This window comes from Triplophysa dalaica, chromosome 13, assembly GCF_015846415.1.
Source record: "Triplophysa dalaica isolate WHDGS20190420 chromosome 13, ASM1584641v1, whole genome shotgun sequence".
Taxonomy (NCBI): Eukaryota; Metazoa; Chordata; class Actinopteri; order Cypriniformes; family Nemacheilidae; genus Triplophysa; species Triplophysa dalaica.
In genome coordinates this window covers 7,701,814-7,728,521 of record NC_079554.1, presented here as the reverse complement: position 1 = coordinate 7,728,521, position 26,708 = coordinate 7,701,814, and positions in this window count along the sequence as shown.

The window sequence follows — 26,708 nt, the reverse complement described above, 5'->3', positions numbered from 1 at the left end:
ATCTTCTATTGCGTTCTTAGAAAAAAAGTCATACAGGTTTGATATGAAGAGAGGGTGAGTAAATAATGACAGAGCCGTTTGTTTGTGTGACGTGCATTTGTCGTTGTGCTTGTTCGTGTGTTAGATTAACTAATGGTGCACCACTATTTATTATGTCTGTATCTTACTATCCAAGGACATGAACACAAGAACTTCATCCACAGAGTTTCTCTAAATTAACTTTACTAGCATTTCACTGTTTGAGTGAAGCTACTGTCAAACAGTCTATGGCCGTTTCTTAATTCCAAGAAGGCAAAGAACGGACTTGTGTTATTATAGAGACCGTACTTGCGATGCAGCCACGAAGGAACAAACAAGGATGGACACGCAGCAGTGACTTCTATGACTTCAAGCGGATTCTGTATGCACTCAAGGCTGCATTCAATCCATCCTTGATATCGAGATCACATCCGGTTACTTTAGTTCTCTGTTCTTGTGTTCTTGAGCATTGGAACCGGACTTTGATGGTTATTGATGACGTAGAGCAAGAACATGAGGACACAAGACCCCTGAAGAGCCCATATTGAGAATTGGCCTATTTGTCAAACACATTGAAGCTCAAGCGTCATCATGACCACCCGCCAAAACAAAAGTCAGCTTAATTAGAAGCAAACAATAAAATAATGAACTTGTACTAAATGTATAAACTGTATACATTATACTTTAATAGTTACTATAGTTAGGTTCAAATATACTATAGTAGACATCACAAGAATTTGACTGCAGTTTACTGTAGTAAATACTATAGTATACAGTATTTTTGTGGACAAATGTTTTGACTTCTGGATTGTAAAGCATTGGAAATACAGAACTCAGATAAATTAAAAAGGGAAAAAATGAATTTGGTAAAATCTAAAAATGATATGGTTCTAATTTATCCCTTTGTACAACGTTATTGTGTAATTTCAGTATATTTATGTGATGTTTTAAGATGTGTTTTTTAAAGATGATAACAGATGTCTTCTTGAGCTACAACTGTTTGGCCTGGTCTTAAAAAAAATGATAGCATGTGCATAGAAAGATAACGTAAACCCCTGTACAGTAAGAATGGAATTTATGTTAACAGCCTTTACATTTTCCTTGGACAAACTGACAAACTCGATTGTAAAAAAGACCAATCATCGGTATACTGAATAAGTTCTGTATAGTTGCTTTTTATAATGTTTATTCCACAACATACTGCATACAGTATGAAGTTGAAGATAATTCAAAGAATTACTAAACACTGTAAAGAAACAAATATTATTATATTTACAGTACATCTTCCCTTTTTTTTTTTTTTTTTTAACAGTGTATCCATTCATTCATGCACGTTGTTCAATCAATAAAAATCTCCACACCGTAGACTATAAGCAGTCTCAAGGCAGTTTGTGGCATAGGCACAAAATTTTGACACAAATCTTCCCCTTTTTTCATGTCAGTCAGCACGACTTTCAATACACAGTACACATACATATTTTTAATAAGTGGCTAACCAACACCTTACCCCAAACCCTAAAATCACAGCCGTAAAGGCAAATTTTGCTATAACGCACAAAGTTTACGAGCTGGCAAAGCAACGATATACACTTTAGGCCCGCCCCTAAACTTAACATCACAGAGGCAAAGTTAAAACATAAAATGTACGAATGAGATTGTAGGAATTCACTCGAAAGAGCCCCCTCGTGAAAAAGGATTAGATTGCGTTGATATAGATTGCGTTGATATATATTTAAACATATGAAAGAGCCTCCGTATCAAAATACGTTAGATTGAAAGGGGTGTTGATTGACATGAAATAAAGGAGAAATTTGTGTCCATGACCACGAATCAATAGATTACATGTCTTGACAACGTGTTGCTATAAAGGGAAACGTTTTGACAGACTCACACAATATACACGTAAAAGAGAGATGGCATCAGGCATATTCTCTCCAGGTCTCCACCATCTGAGTTCAATTCACAGCTGTGAACTTGCTGTCATTTAGGTGTCTCCTCAGCAAACAGAGAGACAGTCCAGACTGATGCCTACAGAGAAATGCACACTCTACATTTCATCATACTATCACTCCTCATCATCTCCACATCTTTCAATTTCTCAAGGGCTGGATCTAGAATTCAAGCCTTCTGTCACAGAGAGAAATGTTCCAGAGACATGAAATTATCAGACGTCTCTTTCTACATCTCAGGGTTCAAGCTACCGAGGTCTCAGCCAGGGTAAATAAACTGTTCTTCCTCCGCTTGTATTTGCGGCCCCTGGAGAGAACACAAGAAATCTCCCACAGCCACGATCCTCCGGCGAAATAGCTCTTACTTGGCCCGAGGGTCTGGATGCAAACCAGAGGAACACGGAGGGAGATGGGGCAGATAGGTGAATGTGTAAACGTTCTGACTCAGGTTTCCATAATCCAAACAGCCTTCATTTTAAAATCCTACAATATATAGACATGATTAAGCAGTGATAATACCAGTCTGGTCTTTACGCACGAAAGAGCGCGGCTAGGCTCCAGTATGAGTATAAACGGCGTCTAGAATGTGAAGAAAATTTCTTGCTGGAATAAAACACAGCTGGAAGGTTTTAGTGTGGAAAAACGTCCAACACTTGGCACCTAGACTGGCGCTACCCTTCAGCCTGCCAGCCCGGTGCGGCCAGGCACGCCAACCTAAACCAAACCTACTGACCGACTTCACATTTTCAACATCTGACTGCATCCACAAGCTTCTTCATTTCTTCACCTCCTTCACTATGTGTTAGCATTACGATTTTGCCATTAATCTTACTTTTCGTTCACACTTTCTCTAATTTTCTCACTTTCAGCCGTCCCATAACCCCCCCCTCTCTCCTCTCGCTGTCTATCGGAGGCCTCCTGTTGGTATGTGTGAAATGTGAATTAGCAGACGGACTCAACCGTTCCTGCTGAGCTCAAAGAAAAACCCAGACGGGGTGAAACCAAGGAGGTGGGGGTGAACTCTCCTTCTCTTTTCTCTGCCCTGCTCTGTGTCTATATTAGATATAACCTAGTTTCCCTCACCTGCTGGGACTACCATATTTCACCTATTTAACTGTGTGCCCACGCCCTTAAAAAAAACACTCTGTTGGTTTCCATCATATCTTATTGTTAATTTTAACCTACATTGTGACCTGTGTGTCAGTGGAAAAAAGAACATGGGGTGCTGTGATGGTGAGAAACGTTGTTTGTTAAAAATTACATGCTTCTGGGATTAATTTCTAACAACGCTAATATGATTTAAGTGCGTTGGTATGCTTTTAATGTCATTATTGTTTTCATTTTCTCAAAGAAAGGTTCAAACATTATCATTTACCCACCCTTATGTCATGTAAAACCTCTATGACTTTCTTTCTTCGGCAGAACACAAAAGAAGATATTTTGAAGGATATAAAAAAAACACAGAGACATTTCTCAAAATATCTTTTGCGTTCAACATTAGATATTCACAGGTTTACAAAAACACGTATACATTTTGAAAAACTGAATAACTTCATTATTTGAACTTTAAAGATTTAATTTTTATTTTCAAGGAATAGTTCACCAAAAAAAGGAAAAGTTCAAGTGTCCTTCAAACCTGCAATAGTCAAAAGCATATTCACATTTGAGATTTTAAAGGGTGACATTTTTGTGAACATGACCGATTTTGTTCTCAACTAAATTGAATATGGTCAAAAACTCCAGTGGATCATTGTTATGGTCCTTTTTAGTTTTGGAGCTTTTTTGGTTATTATTATGAGATTCTTAAAAATGCAAAAACAACAAACAATAAGTTGGGGAATTCCAATATTTGACTCATACCAAAAGTAAATTATAAAATGTCAAAATCTTTCGACCCAAGAGTCAGGACAAAAAATATAGTCCTTAAACTGTATGTGACCATGGACCACAAAACCAGTCTTTGGTGAGGAAGGCTAGACGAGAGCTGTGTTGTGGGGCCTGTGGCGCGAGTGGTGGTTGGATCAGCTGTGCGCACACCGGTCCCAGATATCTCACGGAGGAAATCAGGAGCATAAGAGGATGAGCAACGGGACTGCTGACGAGAGAGGACCGGGCCCGGACATGTTTAAGTTTGTGTTTATGTCCTTGGAGCCTGCAGTCGACCGTGAGGTGGCTGCCGGCCTTTTAGTTACACTATTACTGTTTGTTTATTTTGATTAAAGTTTGTTAAATGTTTGGCGGTTCCCGCCTTCCCAACTTTGAACTGTATTTCACAGTCATGAGGGTCAATTTTTGACTTTGAGATTTGTTTATCTTCTGAAAGCTGAATAAATTAGTGTTCCGTTGATGTATGGTTTGTAATATGTAAATATTTGGCAAAGATACAACCATGTTGAATTCTGAGGGTGCAAAAAATCGAAATATTAAAAACCTTTAAAGTTGTCCTTCATAGACAATAGCAGGCCGTTGCTAAGAAACAGGTTTGTTTTCCATTGAGAAGAACAGATAACCCCGAAAGTAGAAATTCTAAGCTTTATAAAGATACCCAACTTGAGTGGGTAATTCCTAAAGAGTGGGCAGCAGCGAGTGTGACGCGTTTCCGGACATTTTTGTTTGCAATTTTCCGGCATCCACTCACAAAAATAAAGTTTTAATATATTTAAAGTAGGAAATTTAAAAAATATCTTCATAGAACATGATCTTCATTTAACATCCTAATTATTTTTGGCATAAAAGAAAACTCTTTCATTTTCACCCATACAATGTATTGTTGGCTATTGCTTCAAAATTCCTGTGCTACTTATTTCTGGTTTTGTGGTGAAGGGTCACATATGTACAGTCATACTTCTCTCGTTGTCTCAGTTTTTAAAAGACAAGATGCAAAAGGAATCACGCAAATAGTGGGCTGATTCACCTCGCTCTTTCAAAAAGGCAGTTTCAGTCCCATTTGGACACATCTGACTGTTCGACTATATATTTCTCTGTGTGCCCTGTGCAAGGATCACAGCCGAAACCTTTAGTGACCTCCACAGCGGCCATAACAACAGCAACCCTGCAGGACACTCTTCTCCATAACATCTGCTTCTAATATTGCTCATATCATCCTTTCATTCACTTGATTACTTTCGCTAAGTTCCATCTGGACACATGGGAGTGTGGGTTTGGGCTTGTTGCATAACACTTTGTGTGTGGTGTCAAAAAGTCCCCTCCTCCATTGACCTCACCCATGTTTAAAGTTCATTCTTTTCTTAACTGAAACGGCAAAATCATGGATCCCTCAAGACATGAAAATTAATCAAAGAGCATCAAATATCATACATTCTTTGCATAATATATAAATCAAGTCTTCTAAATATCGATTTGTGTTCTGATACGATTTAGGCTACAAACAAAAATGACATTCATACGCAACAAATAGTGACATATTTACAATTGAGTATAGGAATTGAGGTGTTTACTTGATAAATATTTAAAGATTTTTGGAGATTGAATCCAAAATACAGTACTATAGTTTGACATCGATTTACCTGCTGGAACAATTTAATTCATCATAATGTATAATGGACCTGCATAATGTATAATGGACCTGTACATTGTATAATGGACCTGTACATTAATGTTCACACCATATAGCCTTCTGTATATATTGTTTATAGTACATACCGACTGTCATATTTTCATAGAACATTCCTTATGTAAAGTTTATTTTTTTTCATAGTACAGGCCAACTGTATAGTATTTTCCTAATATTGTATTCTGTATTTATTCACACTGTATATCCTGCACTTGCTAATTGCACTTCTGGTTAGACCTAAACTACATTTCGTTACACTGTACTTGTATATGTGTAATGACAACAAGTTGAATCTAATCTAATCTAATGAGGTGTTGTGATCAAATTGGAAAGTGACCATCTACTGGTCAATCCCCTCTATAAAGACACAAGACTCATTGCAGACGTTGCTTTACTCAGGCACCAGTCTACATCTTTGTGACACTCCTGGAGGCATTCTTGAAGAAGCAAGGCCAGATTGTGTTTCACCTTTAACCTTTGACTTGTTCCATTGTGGTGAAAGGTCAAACAAGTAAGAAGAGGATTAGGATGGGATTTAAAATCACAATTAGAGAAATGCATTGGTCTATCTTAATGCATATCCAGAAAGATCACAAGTTAACATTTCAGATAAGACTGTCTTTTGATCTACAAGACATATTCAGTTGAATCACTTTTGGGGAATTTACTTTACTTCTCTATATTCCCAGAAGCGAATAATGAACATGTGAAAATACTCTGTTCGACCACACGAACTACAATTGAAGAAATAAATATAGTTTTTCCTATAGAGTCTCTCATAAACTACTCAATTTTTGTGCACTGAAATCGCTGATTCACCACTGCCCGAGATGACCCACATAAGGCTGTCAGGCCGTGCCAGTTCCACTGAATATCTCACACCCACACTGGAAAGACAACACACATTTACCGAGTGAATTTCTTGGGACGTACATCCAAAAAGGAAATCCGAGATGGGAGAACTCTAGGTTACACCAACACTCAAAATGCAGATGGACTCAAAGACACAAATGACAGAGAAACTCTAGCATTCTGTGACTCTATGACAGTGTGTCAGAAATCTCACATTACCCATAAGCACTCAGCTCTCCCACAACAGAGCAGATGGAATCAGCATCTTTCTCCTTCTGTTTAATGATTTATAACAGGTTCAGAGAGAAAGTACTTGGAGATTTTCTTGAGTATTTATTATGTTTCTAGAATTGCTAATGTGATCTGCTTTTCAACACAGCCTGGCATTTTGTTATCATTTGTCTTTACTGTCTATGCTAATGCATGTAATATATTTACTTTGAAGCTGCTTTGGATTGAACAAGCATATGGAGTTCTGGAGGTTGATGTCACGCAATCTGAAGTCCCCTATTTTGGCAGGCTATAAGGAGAGCACAAGAGCGGCTGAAGCATTAGTATTGACAGCGGTCAAACAATAATTTAAAACCAGGGTGTTTAGACTTAACCGATCGTACTATTTTAACATGGTGGACCGGCGCTAGGATGCAAGAAAAGGGCCGGGGGAAAGCTAAGGGCAAATCATTTTATCATATTCTCAAAACGATTAAATGGTTAACTGCAATAAAACATGCTAACCGACACATGTCACCGCTATCTCTTACTCTCTGTCGTTATGCTGCCAAATCCTAAACAAAACACATGAGAGAAGCACTCGCCTAGTCCAGCTGTGCAATCACAGTGGGCTCCTTACACAACCCCATCCTGTCTGACCACCACCCATGACTTCAATGGAGGGTCAGTTAGTTTTTTGGGGAATGTGATAAACTGTTTGTATTTATATATATATACAGTATGTGTGTGTTTGCGTGTGTGTGTGTGTGTGTGTGCGCGTCTGTGTGTATGTGGAAGCATCATGGAGACTGAGAAATGTAGTTTGGGACTCTAATCCAGTCACTCAGCAATCGCTATCCCTTTCTGCAAATTACAGGGTTGAGTGGTGTGAACACAAACACACAGACACACCGCACTACTGGCACAACACAGGCACACACTTAGGTCACTTTCCAGTCAATTTCAACTTTTTTTCCTGGAACTCTGTGTTTTGAGTCTTACACATCCTAAGTGGTATTTACACACAGCGGGGACCAGAAGTCGGGCTCTTGAAATTGCTTGTACTTTCCATTATTTTTATATAAAATAGAATTACAGTTTTAGGATAACAATAGAAATAAAGGTTTAAAAAAAATAATACATGAATTAAGAATTTCTTACCGTTCCGCTTTTGCTTAAAACACGTCATTCAATTTCCATTGCACTTTTCACAACTTAGCATTTTTGCTACGTGTAAAATAAATGTATTAAAATGCAGATATGAGTAAACACAGTGAGGTCAAAATTAAATAGGTGATCAGGGTCAATGTCACAAACTTGGCTATGTGTTACCCTGTCTGTGAAATCCAGGATACACTTGATACACGATGCTATAGACGAACCTTTTGGTTCCATAAAGAACCTTTAACATCAGATTATGAAAAAGTATGAAAGAGATGTTTTTTAAAGCACCTTTGACTGAATGGTTCTGTGTGGAACCAAAAATGTTTCTTCTGTGTCAAGAACGATTTAAGAAACTTTATATTGTGTAGTCCAATCTGCTATTGATACTAGGAGAATCAAAGTAGTCACGGCCAAGTAATTTTCACTTAAATGATTATATGTTAGATTTTGGTATTACATTTTTGGTAATACTTGCTAAGCATAGATATTTAGGTGCATTAAGCAAGTTTTATTGCCGTGAGTGACACACAACAAATTTTGTGTATTTGATTCAGCAGTAAAACATCCATAACATCATGATAAAAGTTCATCATAAACGGAAAAAAAACAGGGTTTGCATACATCCCACAAACACATCTAAGGTGACATATTTAGTCACATCTCACAGTATCTGTTCTCAATCAGTTGGTGTCTCTCTTCAGTGTCCATAACTTTAAGTTGAATTGACCTCCCATTAGGACTGTGAACACAGAGTCATGACCGTGGTAATGGTGTAAGCAGCATTTAACCACTTCCTTCACTGCGCACTATAATTACTGACCATTCTCATGGGTCACAGTGAGGGGAGTGACAGAATATAGAGGGGAAAAGTACAGCAAGAAATAACATACGAGCGACAGTGAATGAAAACAAGAATGGAAATGAATGAAGGGAGGATAAGAGAGAATGAAAGTGAGTGAGAAGCAATTGAGTGATTGTGAAAGTAGACTGGGGTTTTTCAGCTGGGTTTTAGGCCAGCACAGTTTTCCCCTTTGTCTCAAATGCAAAGTCTGTTTACAGAAGTCATGCCACTCGGCAGCCATGTTTTCTATGCCTCTGTGCAGTTATTTACATCATAGCAAGTCCACAGTCCAATTAACTTGAATGGGGAATGTATATATTATTGTAGTAGAGTAGGCGGGGCGAGACCTTGGCTCGAGTCCGGTGAGTAATTGTGAATGAGCGCCAGCTGTGCGCACACCGGGCTCGAATCACGTAGGAGATAGGGAGCATATAAAAGGAACGAGCGACCGGACCGTCGAAGAGAGAGGGACCGGGCCCGAACATATGTTAAGTTTATATTTATGTTCTTGTGTTTTATATTTATGTTTTGTTCGCCAGCGGTTGGCCGTGAGGGGGCGCCGGCTTTTATTATTTCTGTTATTAAATGTTTAAATGTTTGCCGGTTCCCGCCTCCTTCCTTCCATGTCTTGAATCTTATTACAATTATTATATATTATTTTTAAATCGCTGGAAAATCACAATTAAACAGCATATTATAAACCTGACATGAACTGTACCATGACTTCAGTTTGCTATGCTAAAATTGTGATAAAATCAAGTTTCTCGAGGTCGCTTCTTCTACTGTGCATGTGCACTGGCATCATTGTAATGGCATTGGCATCTTGTTAACATTAATGTAACATTCGTTTCTGGTGTACCAGAGCTGTGGGGCATCCAGCCTGTAGCTCCTGCTTGGCACTAACCAGAAGCAAATTGAAACATTAACAGGTTGAACCCAGACATTCTCACACTCCCCTGCCTACCACCTCTCACTGACCCCCATATAACTCTTTCTCATCCGCTAACATTTTTAATATCTCTCTATCACTCACTCCACCCATCCCTTTCCATTTACTATCTACTCTTCTACTTTACTGCAATTTCCCTTTAAAGCTTCTGAATGATATTGATCTTTGTTGACCTCTGAAGAGCTGTTATGCTTATGAACAGGGATATTACTGACTGATGTGCTTAGGAAATAAGGTAGTCACTTTATGTTCACTCCAAACTCATGTGGAGCCTTATGCTGTAAGAAATTCCATTAAAGTAAAAGTAAAGAGACTCATTTACCCAAGACTACAGATTGGCATAACACACAGCTGACCTGTCACTTTCTCTACAATTAATACTGTACTGTACTAAATAATTAACAACATCTGACATAATATAGCAAACTGGGTATACATTACATTACATTCTTTTTAAAATGAACATGCAAAAACTAAATATTTATATTGCCATACACATAAATGGTCCAGGTAGGAAATTTAGGGGTATCTAGTGGTACTGCAACCAACGGCTCACTCCACCTCTCCTCTCTTTCGAAGCACTATAGTGTCTGATACAGGACTAAGATGTTGCCACAATTTCCTTTTTTAGCAGAAGACAACATATTTACAAAAAGCGCTCTGTAGAGTTTGTCCATTAAGGGCTACCATAGAAACAAGATGGCAAATTCCAGATAGAAATTATTTCTCCTCATTTCTGAAAAGTGTTTATACACCTCTGAAGACATAGTTATGTACAGGAATATTATATTCAAAAACATTAACACCGGACCATTAAAATACTGTACAATAATAATAATAATACAACCAACTGATTAAATTAAACTATAAAAATGGAGTGCTTTTAATTTTAAGAATAAAATAGAATAGAACTGTAAAATATACTTAAATCATTAAGTTATAATGACTCCTTTTACTGTACATACAAGGCAAGTTCACCTACTATAGGTTAGTGTAACTCTTGGCTCCAGACAGAGGCAATTGGCATTCTTTTGGCTCAAGCGTGATGTGGTTTAAGAGCCTAAGAGCCAATAGAACTAATGTGGTGGAGATGTATGCAGTTGGAGGTTAGTGTCAGAGTAAGAGTTGAGAGGAAATGGGTCCATTTAGAAGAAACTGTGTGTGCTGTAAAACCACTTGGCCCCAAGAATATTCAACCCCACATTGTGACACCAACACACACACACACACACATACACTTGCACAACTCCATTAAGAGTAGAATTTATTTTCACATAAATGCTAACCACACTTCAAACATCTCACAAGAATTACTAAAACCAAAGAAAGTCCAAAGCTTTCACCACCATAGTTTATGGAGGCCAAAGTATTTTGATTATAAACAATGGCTCCAACTAAGAAAAAATCTGAGTGGTTCCACCACAATTAAGGCAGTTAACCGGAAATATGTAGATGTTGAAACTACAGGAAAAACATCCGTACACAAGCCCACCCAATATTTATTTAGAATATCCAGCAAAAAGAATGCGTTTTTTGTTATGGATTCTTTGTATGTGCATTTTTAACCCAGTGCATACACAAACAACCTAGATCACATACCACAAATTAAGTTTTATTAACAAGGTTCTGAAGGAGCTGCGCACATAATTAACTCAGCTGGCTTTTGATATACAATCACAGCAATCATCCTACTAGCCAATAAGTAGTCAAGCCTACTCATCTTCATTCACTCGGACGTTTCGCAACATCTCGACTTCACCCAGACTCAACACCACTAGTCCTATAACTTGTTGATTTGTATATTTTTAATGTACATATGGAATATTAGTCAAATTCAAGCATTAAGTAAAGGCGGTTTTGTTCATGGGTTATCTCAATCATTGTGAATGTTGTATGAAGTTTTGAAAGTAAAGTACTGGTAATACACAGGTCACACATGAAAGGTGTGGAGGTTAATAAATAATAGCAAAATGTTAATAATAGGGCACATGCCTTTACAGAAAGATTTTATTCTTATCACATGTAGCTTTCTACACTGCTGGCATATATGATTTTGATCAGAATTGTATTGTTCATAGCAGAGGGCTCTCTCAACTTATATTTTACAGTTTTTCAATTATTAAGATCAGCAGCTTTGTATACGCAAATACCCTCAAAATCCCCCACAGAGACCCGCCACACAACCAAACGCAATTTAACCCCTGTTAAGGGAGGCCCTACTAGGGATACCATAACTGAGTAATTCTTAGAAGTATCAACAATTCATGTAAAGCATTCAACCCTATCCTCCACCTTTTTCCAGCTCCTTCATGCCATGTCTTTCTGTGACCCATCTGCTTAACCTTCATTCTAAATCACTTCTCTCATGACAGATCTGTAGGATGCTTCAGAACCTGACACAGTGGCTCAATGTACATGAGGTTGAATAAGCCCCAGGCATGTGATGTTACTGTGGGGCCAAGTACAAGATGTGAACCAAGATATGATGGTACTAAAAGCCTAAACATTTAAACAGACAAGCATGACAAGAGAAAGCTTCTAACCAGAATTTACAGCATATGAACCATGGAAGGGCCTCATCACTGCATGAACATCATGGAAAGAAAACAGAGATCTCAGCAATGCAGTGTTGGCTAAGCTCCGGCTCTGCTTACTGTTTGGATGCAATGGAGCTCAGCCAGGGCGTGAAAATATAGGAAACAGCACATACGGCCAGAGGTTTGATCACTGTTTGATGCTTGAACACAAAGCAGGCTTGGAAGCAGTGACTACATTCGTTCAAAGTCCCAAAGCTGGAAATTACTGAACAGTTTACCCATAGGAAAGGAAAGTCAAATAAGAGATCTCTTCCACATAGAAGAAACAATTTAAATATTAAAATGTTTGCTTAGACCTCCTGCTTTTCATAGTTTACTATTGCAACTGAGAACCTAGTAATCTCATGTGGCTCTTTAGGAAGAAAACTCAAGGTCTCAACTGTGCTCAGATTTGCCAGCATATCTGGAATGAAATGCCTCATTTTAGAGCAATAAAAGAGGAGCTACTGAGCAACCAAAATTCTGTCTATGGAGATACATGTGAAAATAGCTCACACTTTGTTGTAAACAGCACCGTAAAATTGTTCTCAAGGAAATATGCAGGGTGACGTTTTCACATCTGGAAGCTGCTTGTGTCCATAAGCCCTGCGTCCCCAAACATGTGAGACTGCAGATGTTGCTATGGCTGCAATGCCAGCACATAAAGCTCACGTTCCCTCAGGCACTGAAAACATGCAATATTGCATAGCACCTAAAATAAAACTGACATCACACCGTTGAGGCTGAAATGGATAATATCACTGGTACGCTTGAGACGTACTGACATGATTCAGAACATTTAATACACTATAATGTTAACACAACCCTTACGGTCTCATTTAAGTTTCCCAAACACAGAGCTACCGATGAACATATGGCAACCACTTGCTCTTCCAAAAACAGAGATGAAGCATAAGAGAGAGTGCATTTCTACATAGATATATGACAGCCGTGGAGACGACTGTAAACCATTGTCTGTCTTTCATCCTCCGTATCCCTCTGTAACCTGGAGACATTTGACCTCCACTCCGACCCCTGACTTCTGGTGTTGCACAACCGTGTCTAAACTTTGAAGGTTACCGTATGGAGCATCTGGCAGTGTGATCTCAGTCCTGCTTCAAAAAAATGACCTAAACCAGTTTAGGCTGTATTGCTAGTCAGATCGGTGTGGATAACCGTTTTCAAGAGTTTTTGAAGACAGCTAAACCATCTCAATGCCAGTTGGGACTGTCTTTAAAGTCCACTTGTGGTGAAAATTGGTCTTGTTTATGTGTCAATATGGTGTTGACTTTCTTTCTTCTGCAGAACATTAAATAAGATATTTTTAAGAATGTTGGTATCAAAACATAAGCGCCCCTCATTGACTTTATTGGTTTTGTGTCTATAATTTAAGTGAATGGGTCTCGCCGTTGGTTGGTTTTTCAAAATGTCTTCTTTTATGTTCTGCAGAAGAAAGAAAGTCATACGGGTTTGAAATGGCAAGAGGATGGGGGATTTATGACAATTTAGATTTTTGGGTAAACTATCCTTTTACTGTATATCCTTTAAGGCAAACCATGTGTAGATTCAAATTCAGCGTTAATATGATTTATTAACATTTATTTACTGACCTATTTTCAACTTTTCTGGATGAAGAGTAAGTTAAAAGTAAATTGAAGAGAAAAAGTTAAAGGAGCCAAGCTTGGGGAAAAGTTTGACTAACGTGGAATGACATTCTTATGACTCACAGTAAAAGATGAATGAAGAGAATAAAACAAATGTTTTGCTGGATATGGGAGCAGCGAGGGTATGAGAAGGACATGACTCTTGTTGTTTGCATGAGTGAGATGAGAAGCAGATGTTAGCGAACGCGAGCTGGAGAAACATGACGTCCATTCGACAAGACTTCCCAATTGCACAATGACGTGCGGGAGGCCCTGCAGACAACATCGTAAAGCTAGACGTGCATCTCCTCTTTAGTTGTGTGATGCAGAAATTGGGAAAATCCCAAGGTTAAAATCACCTTGCAATTGGTATTTGTAAGCTATTTCTTACCAACATCATGTTCAAAAGCTTGGCATGAGTTTACATGCTGGTAAAGATGCAGGTTAGTGCTTGTTTGGTGCTGGTTCATATAATGGACAAGTATCATGACTTTCAAACAGAAATATCAGACCAGAATAACAGACATACAGACTTTAATAAAGTCTCGATAAATCCCTGACTTTGGTGAGCCACTTTTACATGCAAGGTTGAAGTGGTAGCTAGCAAACAAAAACAATCTCATGGTTTGCCCGGCTCTTGATTTGACTGTCGTCATTGGAGAATCAACGTTTCATTACAGTGAGTCAAAACATCTGAAACTGGCAGAATTTTACTGAAGGAAAATTTTGTTCACAATTGTCAGTGAGTGGCTGCATGCAAACATGTCATAGTAGCAATCAAAGACTACAGATTTTGACTCATGAGAATCTTAAAGCACACAGCAAAAATTACTTTCTTGCTTAGATTTTTTTGCTCATAAAGAAATGCATCTTGATTCAAGAATTTGTAGACATTTTTACTGGAAAACAAGAATAAAAGACTAAGTAAGACAGTCATTTTTTTGAAGTGCATTCTCAAAATTAGTCTCACACAGCCAAGACAGCAGAGAAAGCAATGCATGATTTTTTCTTTTGTCAACATTTGGTGGCTTCCACTTCCAACAATGAGTACATCCATTCAGGGAGATGAATGCAAGTAAAGGTCAAGCTTACAACTCAAGTGACAAGTTCCTTGTTTACTGAAGATGATTGTGTTCTCCAAATGAAGCAAATATTTCACTTTTGTGATGTTTTTTTTCTCTTTATTTAAATATATTCCGAAATCTGGCATCATGAGGTTTAACAATGTGATACTTTATACTGAGCAGTCAACAGGAATTTCAAAGTTCATGAGAACATTCTTTATCATTCTTATCCAAACACGAACCCTAAAAACAACAACCACCATTTCATATCATTTGCTCTTTTAGTGGAAATCTTATTTGTGTGAAAAAGAGGCGTAAAGCCCAAGTGTCAGCCAGCCATTGTGCATGAGATTGTGTGTGGGAAGAAGAGAAAATGGGACTTGTTTAACTTTTCATTGAGGCAGGGGACTGCTGGGAAAATTTGAAGACAGAAAGTGTGTTTTGTTCCAGGCCACCCCAAAGCAGGCGTGAAATTTGGTGTGAAAAGTATAAGCCACCCTCCACAGTCATCTCCTATGGAACCACAGTAAATCATGACCGTCGCAGTTTAACACAAATAATGGTCTGATTAATACATTTAGGGCTAAACGTAAAAAAATTGCTCTGACTTGCACTTCTGTGTAATTGAAGAGGTTGAAAGAGAACCTCAAAAAATTCCGTCAATATTTTTGGTACATCTGAAATGTGCCACCTATACACATTTGACATGCTATTTTCTCCTTGTTGTGTTTTGTCTGCAACCGCAAACTTGTTGAAATACTAATGAATAGTCTTCTTTTACCACTTTGTGGCCTTCCTTGGAAAGAAGCACTTGCATGGATAAGCTCTGCCTGTGAGAACACGCACACACAAACTTTTAAATAATCTTTAGAGATGGTGGGGTGGTTATGGTCAAGCGAGTCTGGCGTTCCTCTTAAACGAATTTGCCGTAACTGATCTGTTTCATCCATCGTCTTACTCAACAAAATGAAGATCAGAATCAGTACTATTGTATACAGACCACAGCATGTAAGAAATCTTCATTCCTGCAGATATTTTTTTGAGAATATTAAGCCATTCTACAGCTCGCATGTTTTGATTTATCTGTGTCTAAATCCAGCCAGAATAATGAGATCAGCTTTGGCTGATTCAAACACGAGAGGGGAAGAGAGAGAACAGGCATCAGTAAACTCCAGTAACACTGAATTTTAGATTGTTGACTCCTCTGTAAATCAATGCCTTAGTTGGAGGGCATCACAGAGCTCACCTTACAACACAACAAAGATATGCGAGCAATAAATAAGCTCTGACTTCATATGACTATGATGGAGCAGAACATTTTTTAAAGTGTCATGAACACTCTTTAAAATAAATGTGCTTTACGATGCCTTGGTCGATTTTTTGTCTAAAGGGTCCCATGAAGAACCTTGAACATCTGAAAAACCTTTCTGTTTCACAAAAGGTCCTTTGTGACGAAAAGAAGGTTAAAAAAAGGAAAGAAAGAGATGCATATTTAAATAACATTTAGCTGAATGGTTCTTTGTTGAACCAAACATATTTTATCTATGGTATTGCTGTGAAGTAAACCTTTTAAGCACTTTTATTTTTAATAGTAGGCAAATAAATCATAAATAAGTCTGTTGAGTAGCAGATATATATATTTTTGCTTTAAACAGTGAGCTGAACATATCAGTGTTATAATGGTTGTGCAGCATGAAGCATTTGCGTTCACATACATTCGATAAATAATAATTCAGTACTTCATCTTTTTTAAACAAACAGTGATTTAGGAGAGCATCGTAAAGTACGTTTACCAGCAGTTCCAACTCATTCACATTATTAAAATAAGAAGGGCCTTGACATTTACATCCGAATGATATTGAATGAGCACGGAATGGAAACCCAACTTCAAAGTGCTATCATAAACCCTGGATTCTTTCAAAGTGCTGTTTGTTTCCCTCTATGTGTATAACTTGCAAAAGGTCAGACAGACATATTTTTAAACAATGAATGAGTAGTTTACTTTATGTTGCATTATAAAAGGCCATATTGCAAAAGACCATGTTAATAGAGGTTTATAGTGTAGCTCACCCCTAAAACTTTTCATTTCCTAGTATGCAGCAAAGCAGTTTAATATTAACCTGAGTATCAATATAAATGTGTTGCTTGGTCTGTGGTGTGAAAGACGCCAAACACCAATGTTTACTTAACAGGGTGATATGACACGGCTAAAACAAATATTATTGCTTGTTTTAGATGTAATGCAATGTGCATAAACGATTTATGATCCAAAAACGCTGTATTTTCCACATACTGTGAATGTCTGGATCTCCTTTCTGCCCGCCTTTCTGAAACGCGCAGATTATTTTCAAAGCTCAACAATCTGAAAATAGTGATTTGTCCAATACTACAAGCGTGTGACGAAATTGTAACGCCTCTTACCATATTTGGAACATCAGGTTCCAAAGCAATTGTACTGACAGGTACGCCCACCTAACTTGCGCATACATTTGGGCGGTCTTAGTTAAATCACATATCGAACTGACGTAGATTTGTGGGGGTGTGGCAACACGAGGCGTTTCAGGCAGGTCTGAGTGAGCATTAGCATTTAGATAGAATGCATCTTTCCTTCCAACGCAATTTTATCTTTCTAATATATGCATGAACATGGGCAACTAATAACACATCAAATACACAGAAAAACATGTATTCGCGCCATATGACCCCTTTAAATTTATAATCTCTCTCTGTTGTGTTTACACTCAACTGCCAATTCAGATGCACAGGATTCTAGTCATCACCTGCATTAAATGATGCATCTGTGTTTACTTTGATAGAAATAATTTAATATGCTGTTATTTTGCACATTGACAGTATTGAACAATAAAACACAGACACGCTTATAAAATTGAGTTGTTGAGAGAGCCCAAACATTTTAATTATAACCCTGCTATGACTTTTAAGCTTTTCCCAACAATTCTTTCTACAGTAAACACTATGATTGACAGGGTGACCGACATCAATTGGGGGAGAAGATTTATAAAAAATAAGGACCTGAACCTGTAAAACAGAGGGCAGGAGGTAAACGGTGCAGGCCTCACAGGGAGAGAGGAAAAGCAAATGAGGGGTGACAGAGGAAATCACCAGATGAAGAAGGATGGATGAGTGTGTATGTTGTTAACATGGAGGAGTAGAGCTACTCTGATGGCATCTGACCTCTGATACGGTCAACATGTGTTCCATTCACAAATACTGTACTCTATTTATCATGTTAATGCTGAGATCTTTTACAGTGGTACCCAATGTGACCACACATTTGGGATTTGAACATATCACCTGTAATATAAAGTTTTAAAATAAGTGTAATACAAAGAATAAAGCTGAAGAACGCATGATAACATCACCATTCTGAAACCTCGCTGGTGTAACACAAAACGTGTGGACATGTCAGTTCAAATGCGTGATGTGCATTAAATCTAAATGGTGACATAATGGATAATCTTCTACTCAACCGAACAGTCAGGTAACTTTACACTCAAATTCGGCAGATAAACTTAAATGCAGTAGAAGAAAACTGCAAAACAGAAGTATTTTCACAAGTTTTTCCAACTACTCAAACCTACAAGAATTTTTCATTTACTCTCGTACACAAACGCGCACAAATTACAATTTTGTATGACCTCACCTTGATGTTATTCACTATTAACCGCTAGATACAGACAAACCCATTTGTCTCATTTACAGGAATCTGCCTAACTGTCTGGTGTTGATGTGTTCCAGATTGACTATAGTATGTAATTCTGACTGTGTGAGATAGGACACAGGTGTCCAACAGTATGAATGTGAAAGTGAGTGTGTGTTCATTCGAACACATCACGCAAAGAATCATCCTTACAACACCATTAGTCACAGATTCCAAACATACTTCATCTCATTACTGGAAACTGAATAATGTTCTGTCTTTTAGGTTATCAGACACAGTACAGAGATGGATTTGGATCACCTCACAATAATCGCTAATGCACCATGAATGAGAACTCTGAGCAGCTGGATGAAGGCCATTCCACTCCTCACGAGGAAGCAATTTCTCCTGACTGAGATTTTGCAACAAACAAAAGCAAACCAGCTTGAGGGAAACGTCGCAAAGCTGAGCACCACCAAGAATCTAGGACAACATAAACAAAAAGATAGAAATTGAAAACAAACCATATGCTCATTTAGCCTTCCTCAGTTTTGACTCATTTATACTAATGTTTTTCTAAATTCAAGGTAGTTTTTAAAAACAGGATTAACAATGTTATGAGACATTCAACTATTTGATTTAAAACATACATCATTGTTAGCATTAGCATTGTTGTTGTTTGTGATACAGTGCGTCAAGATTGTAAACTTAGCTTTCTGTAGCATGCTATGCCAATTGTTAGCTCTTTCTGAAGGCAGAGTATTGAATGCTTTATATAAAAGCATGTGCTTAATAAATAAATGTATAAAATAAGATATTATCATGCTTACCTCGATTTTGCGAGTAGTAGAACATCTTTGTTGGTTCTGGAACAATGTTCGACCAATCAGATTTCAGGGCCTGATTTTGGGTTGGGCCAAGCAGAAACTTTTAATAGGCTATTTAAAGTCCCCGTGATGTGATAGTTTTTTCTTTTGTATTCTGACACATTTCCTAGTGAAAAGGAGTTTCAAAGGAGAAAATGTGTGGGCGTGGCAAGCACTTTTCACCGCGAATTGATTGGATGTGAAAAAACAGCAGTTGCATTTTTTAATGAAACTGGCAGCAAACTGACTGTTGAAGGGGAGGAGTTAACGGATGCTCCGGCCAAGCTGTCTAGTTTACGTCATATGAGATGGATAGTTATTTCAGGGTGGGAGGGCATTTTAAGATTTTAACTGAAGATTAGGAGAGTGCATGAATTTTAAAAAGAAAATGACCAACATTGTTAAGCTATTTACTATAAACGCTGCAATATTTCATAAATAAAAAAATAATATCAGTTTTTATTTCACTGGGACTTTAAGCACATGCTTAAAAAATGAAGTATAATGCTAACAGATCTTGAATTAATTCTTCATTGTGTTGTCCAAAAGTTAAGCTAAATCCAAATATAAACATAAAATAAGTGAGATATAACTTGTGACAACTTTATTATTGCAATGTGTAACTTTCTTTGATTCAAAAAATATCCTAGACCTGCATAAAAAAATGGCATACTTGCCTGATTCACATTGGTAAGCTTATAAAAATGTTAAAGTCATTATGTTGAGTGTCATTTAAAGGCGCAGTTCGTAAAGTTTTTGCTGGACAGTGTCGTGGACAAATCCGGAAACAGTGTCTAGCGTCTAGCAAGCCACTAGCTTCTTTCGAGCAGTCACTTATTTATGGAATACAATTATACGGAACATTTATAAAACTTTATTACTTTAACTTCCCTTCTGATTGAAGGCCATCAGCAGTGGAGTTGAAGAAAACAGATCCCATCATTCCACGCTCCTTCACGGCGTCATCAAGCTACGGCATTGTTGATGTTAGACCCTGCGCCCTCTAGCAGCTGTTTTACAAACTGTAGCTTTAATGAGACATATCAGTCAGGCATTTTACTTTAAAGTTACACTTTGTAGTTTTTCAACCTTTCAATAGTGTCTCTAAGATTATTATATTTTCAGTGGTAAAACAACTGCTGCTGAATAGCCTCATAGCGGCCACAATCACACTCTAGGTCCTTCCACTTTGCCTTGTTAATTATATTAAATACTGTGGTTTGCTTCACGTAAATATGTTATTTTACTTTTTGTAGCATTGTTATTATGCAGGCTACAGACTCGAGATGATGAATGTATTTATATTTTACTGTGAAATTGAAAAGTTGTTTTCCTTTACACTTGTATCCAACGCGACTTACATTGCATTATCCTATTCATTTGTTTCTACATATGTGCACTACCCTGGGAACAAACCTACGACCTTGTTATCGCCATGCTCTAATCACTGAACTACAGGAAAGCTTTTCATATGCTCCAGTAAATTCTGTGTTTGGGTTGGTACACTTAGCCCCACACATCCCCTGCCCGTGGAAAAGTGCCACATGGTTTCCAAACAACGTTCGCTGGTTCCATCAGCATAGAAAACAAATTCACATGTATTGCTCTGCCCACAAGGAAGCTTTTACGGTGACATTATTTACAACACTGGTAACAGACAATTGCACTAATAAACCACATGGGGGAACTGTGAGCAAAATTTCTATAGTGTTCCTTTAACCTTTAAGTAACTTGGCGATAGAGATGAAGAGGTTATGCTATGGTTAGGTAGTTTAGATGAGCTTATTTGACTACATTTACCATGACGAAATCCAACAAAACGTGTTTATCTGGACAGAATGTTGTACTTGGCAAAACATGGTCGTCATTGTTTATTTTTCATGCATCCCAATTTAGCTTAGAACAAAAACTAAACACGTAATATTCTTTGATTTGAATTGCGGTAGAAGATGTGTGCGTTTATAAACATTGTCACTTCATGTGACTGTGGGTCCCAGTTCCTGGCATCAAACAACATTCAAACGACTTAAGCTGAGAGTTGAATCCACCTCAGATATGTGTCCATGTGGTGATCATATAAATCTCAGACGCATACAGATCAGACGGAACAGGAAGACTTGACACTTACAAAAGATCTTCAAACAGCTCTCCTTATACAAAGCCCGACCCTCATGCTTCTAATTAAACTCAGTTTACATTCATCACATGAGAACTTACATTATTGTTGTGCCACTGGTAGTAATAGTAGTAATTGAAAAAGTTTTATTGAATCTCATCATTAATGGTGTGGCATAAACAGCGAGACACTAAAAGCATGTAGATCGACGAATGACTAAACTGCTGTTCTGTACTGTAAACCAGAATAACATTTAGCGTATTCTAGCATGTTAATTGTAGAAATAACAATAAACGAGTGTTTTATTTAATTTGCATGTTTTCCTGAACATTGCCGTTAAAGATTCCCAGTGAACAGTATTAATTTCTAAAAACATAATCAGAATATTTTGAATTATTCTTTCACTACTGACTATTGAAACCAAGGTACTTTATTTTCTAATACTGTTTTTTTTAAATGAGGACATTTGTATTTATTTGTTAATTTCTAAAGATTTTAGTTAAAATCTTTCATTTCTGAGCAGCTAGCATAATTGATTTTTAACAGGTCTCCCGCATGTCTGATAGGTCGGATAATAAGGACAACATTTATTGGTTTAAGACAAGACATTTAAAACAACAAGGTCAGAGCATTTTTACTTTTCTTAGAAATAATCAGAAACTTTCACATCTCTAAGAATTCACATTTTTAAAAACATAAATGCCCAGTTTCATCGATTAGGGTTTAAGGCTAGTCACAAAATCGAAATGAATGTACCTGAATTTGTAATAACTTTCTTTAATTATGTGCCATTGTTTTGTGAAACATGGGCCAAATGGTTTAAGTTCTGAAATGGCATTGCAAGAGTTATCAAAAATAAAAAACAGGCTTTAGTCAGTACAGTATCAGTCAGTACAGTATTTGTGTGTGCAGTCATGACGCTGCTGTGTTGATCTTCTGATGCCAGCCGAGGTATGATGCCCCTGTGTGGATTCTTTAACACAAAGTTGCATTTCACAAACATAAAATTCATATCTCTCACCATCAGCGCTTGACATCCCACGTGTTTCTTTACAAAGCAACATGACATGTTGTATTTAGGTGTTAAGAGGGCAGGTTTGTGCTAAACCATATTTTGTGTAACTTTCTTGACAAGACAAAAAAGAAAAGCTGGACGTGATACAATAGTGTGGCAGTATCCAACTAGTCCTATCCAGATGAGCGCCACAGCTCAATGAGTATGCATTCCACTGGGCCATATACAGTATTACAAAATAGAGGTTTTAAATTGCAATATTAAATTAAAATTCATTTCCTGTAAAAGTATTTACACAACACACAATTTTAATTAAATCCAGGCATACAGCAGGAAGTATTCACACAGAGCCTATTTAGCAATAGATGACACATTTACCTGTTACTAAGAACACAGTGTACATGTGTTAACTTTATCAACTCCCCACCACCATCTGGCCTACATCATACACACATGACTGTATTGGTAATTGTTCACAGCAAAAAAACGCAAACTTGTGCCCATTTCTTACAGATTGTTTAGGATTTTATGATTAATATGAACCTAAGAAAGTAGTCAAGCTTCTTTAATACCGGCTTGTGTGGCAAAGTGTTAGAAGTCTGGAGACATAAACCACATGGATTTCCAATCAAAAGCTGATCATTTGTCTACTGTATGTTTGATGTGAACATCTTTGAGGATATGAACCATTACCCTTTGACTTATTACCCCAGGCCCATCCTCACCGGTTCAAACAGGATACGTTTGTAAGAGTCAGGCAGACAGAAAATGACAAAAACATCTTAAATGCTGTTTTAGGGCAAATCATATTAAATCAGATTAAGTTAAATTAAAAAGTCAATAAAGATGTTTACTTTAACATTCACAATATGAGCAACATTAAATCAGCTTCAGCAGACGTTTATTTTTTATGTCTCATAACAAAGAATAATTTCCCAGCAAAATCCCAACAAAAAATGAGAACCGCCTGAAGTGGGCCAATCCTGTCTTTTGCAATTAAAAGGATGTTCTTTGAATTGCTTTCGTATTATGTCTAAAGCCAACCGGAAATTCTGGGATATTGTTTAACTGCTGTAAATCTGAGAAAATTAAAATTGAGCTGTTGTATAATCTCTTTGAAATCAGAGTTTGATTCATTCCTCTAAGACCCACCTACACATGTGCCTTTATGTGAGAAGGTAACAGTGGTTATGAATGGTGCTGTGCATGGATTAGTGTCAGAAATTATTGCCACTGTACATAATGGATTTACCACACAAATTGTGCTGTGGCTTTACACCCCCCATCCACACACACAACCCTTTCATTTTATATGGAAAGATCAAGGGTTGTTGTCACATTTTATATCCACTGAATATTGAAATAAACCTGTTCTGTATTTGAATCTCTCTCCACCATTTGAACAATTATGAAATTCTAAATAGGTGACTGCAAAAAATGCACAAAATTCCTGGTGCTGTATTTAATTCTTTTGAAAATCTATTGAAAGATCTTCAATATAATATACACAACTATGTCTACAGATGTGTATATAATGAAGTGTTATGTTTTTATTACCTTATGACCAATTTCTATCTTGTATCTTCTATCTGGCTATATGAGACCAGTTTTTATTGCACTTATGCTTTTTGTTGTCCTTATGTTCTTCCAATTGCTTCCATTATTTACCTTATCTATAAGTCGCTTTTCGATATGTAAATGTAGGCTAAATTTACATCCATGTCCCCTTACATGGAATTTGCCATGTTGTTTTTACAGTACTGTAGCCCTAAACGGACCAACTTCTCAATAGAGCGCATTTCGTAAATACGTAATCTCCTTCGGCAAAGAAGCGAAAACATTCAACATTTTTGTCCTCTGAGGGTCACCTTAGTGGTTTGTAAGGGAGGGGGAAGGGATGGAGCAAGCGGCTAGTTGCAATTCGCAACCTCACCACTAGATTATTTCGCAGTCACACTAGACTTTTTAATTCATTTGCTTGTGAATGCAGCAGAACAGAAACATAAAAAGTTTTTTGGAAAAAAGGGCATTTCACTGCATTCAACATGAGTGCAAAAAAAGTATATATATTTTTCTGGTTGCTGCTTATATAGGCAGGGCGCTGCATACATTTTGCATTCTAAAGGTCTAGTGTGACCATAGAATTGTATAGCAGACCTGTATGTCTGAATCTTTGGATGACGTCCTTTATCGTAAAGGATTAATGGGATCGAAATAATCTCATCATTCCAAACCTGTTTGATTTTATTCTGTCGAACACAAAAGAAGATATTTTGAAGTACATTATGTTGGTAGCCAAACAACATTGGTCCCCATTAACTTCCATAGTGTGGACACATTTCTCAAAACATCTTCTTTTGTGTTTCACAGAGGAAAGTGTCATATACAGATTTTATACTATGTGAGTGTGAATAAATGATGACAGAATTTAGAGTTAACTATTTCCGATCATATAACATAACACTGAATTACGGAATGTACAGTACAGTAATGTACACTAAATAACCTTATCCTGACGGTTACCGGAATTTGGCCCCTAGACAACCCTATTCTCTCCTGTATTAAGGACTGCTTTAAGAAGACACTAAAAGTTGACACATTTCATGTATACAATCATCGTTCACTTATGGATTCAACTTTGACATCTTTGGTAGTTGTGCAGATAAAAACGACCCCTACCTCTTTTCCTCCATGTGATTATTCCTGTGCATTTCTATAAGGTTAGATTCAGGAATGTGCTCCATTTCCCTAGGAAGTGGAAAGCAGAGCCCAGCCCTGCCGCCCCTCCTCACGGTGGGCCGCGGAGTGAAAAGAGCCTCTGAGCCCTGGACATCCTTCCTTATGGGTCCGCCCTACGATTCCCATCCACACCACAGCAGCGTGTGATTGGACAGCAGCTCCATAATTTACAGTTCAGGTACAGTGCTCCTCTTGTACCTATAAGTAATATTTTGGAATACGGTGTGGTTTAACCGTGTGCCAAGGGTCTCATAAAGCCCTCCACATACAAACCTATAAATCCATTAAATACAAGAAACAGTGGATGTAATTCTGTTCAGTATCCCAGATTCTATTTGTTCAACACTGAGGTTGATTTTATACAAATATCAGGTCTGCACAAGTATTTATACTCATAAACCCAAATTACTGATTATTTCATTGTAAGCCGAAGGTAATCTTAGACAGCAGGGAAATTGAAAAGGAATGAAACACACTGTTTGATACTAAATCAATTAATAAACGTGAGTATAAATATTAGGACTCTGGTTTGCCTGCACAACTTCTCGACGGCCTGAAATCTGTTTCTGTTTGCAGTGTGGACCGACCTCACTATTTTAACTTTGCATTGCCACCACACTCTATCTTCATTTGGTCAGGGTTCGGCCCGAGGCTTGACAGCCCACTGTGTCAATGACTTTGTAAAATAAATCTGTTTTGCATTATTCTGCTCTTGGGTCTCTCTATAGAACCTGACAATAAAACACTAGACCTGATTTTCAAAGTAAGCAGTGAACATTAATGGATGGCATAAGTGCACAGCCTGAAGGGAAAACCCATTTGGGTATTATATTTCAAGCTTATTAAATGTACATTCCTCATTTTTTGATGACTGTTGGTTTCATATATTTTCATTCGTTTTTATGCTATGTTTTTTTTTAATTTTGTGAACTAGTGACATCATTTTTTATTATTATTATTATGCAATTGGCAGATGCTTTTATCCAAAGCGACTTACATTGTATTTTACTATACATTTATTACTATGTATGTGCATTCCCTGGGATCGAACCCATGACCTTGGTGAACTGGTGAACATAACATATTCAAGTTCATAAGTTTAAACAGATATTTTGACACGTTTTTTAGGATTTATGTATTATGGAATAAACCAGATTTTTTTCTCAACTTCCATGCATCTTTCCTATGTCCATCCTAAGCTTTGTTTCTGTTGGAATTCAACAGACACTGGACTGGAATTACAACAATACACGCATACATGCAGATAAAAAGGCAAAACTAGTCTGGTTTCTTCATTTTTGCAGGGCGGTGTACTCAAGTATGACTGAGTTAAGTGGTTTTAAAAGAATGGTTGATAATATCTATGTTAGAATTGACTGTTGAAAAATAAATCCATGTATTCCCAGGATAAACCGCAGGAGCCAAAAGTGATGCCGATGAGGGGATATTATGCACAATGTTTACTTTTAAT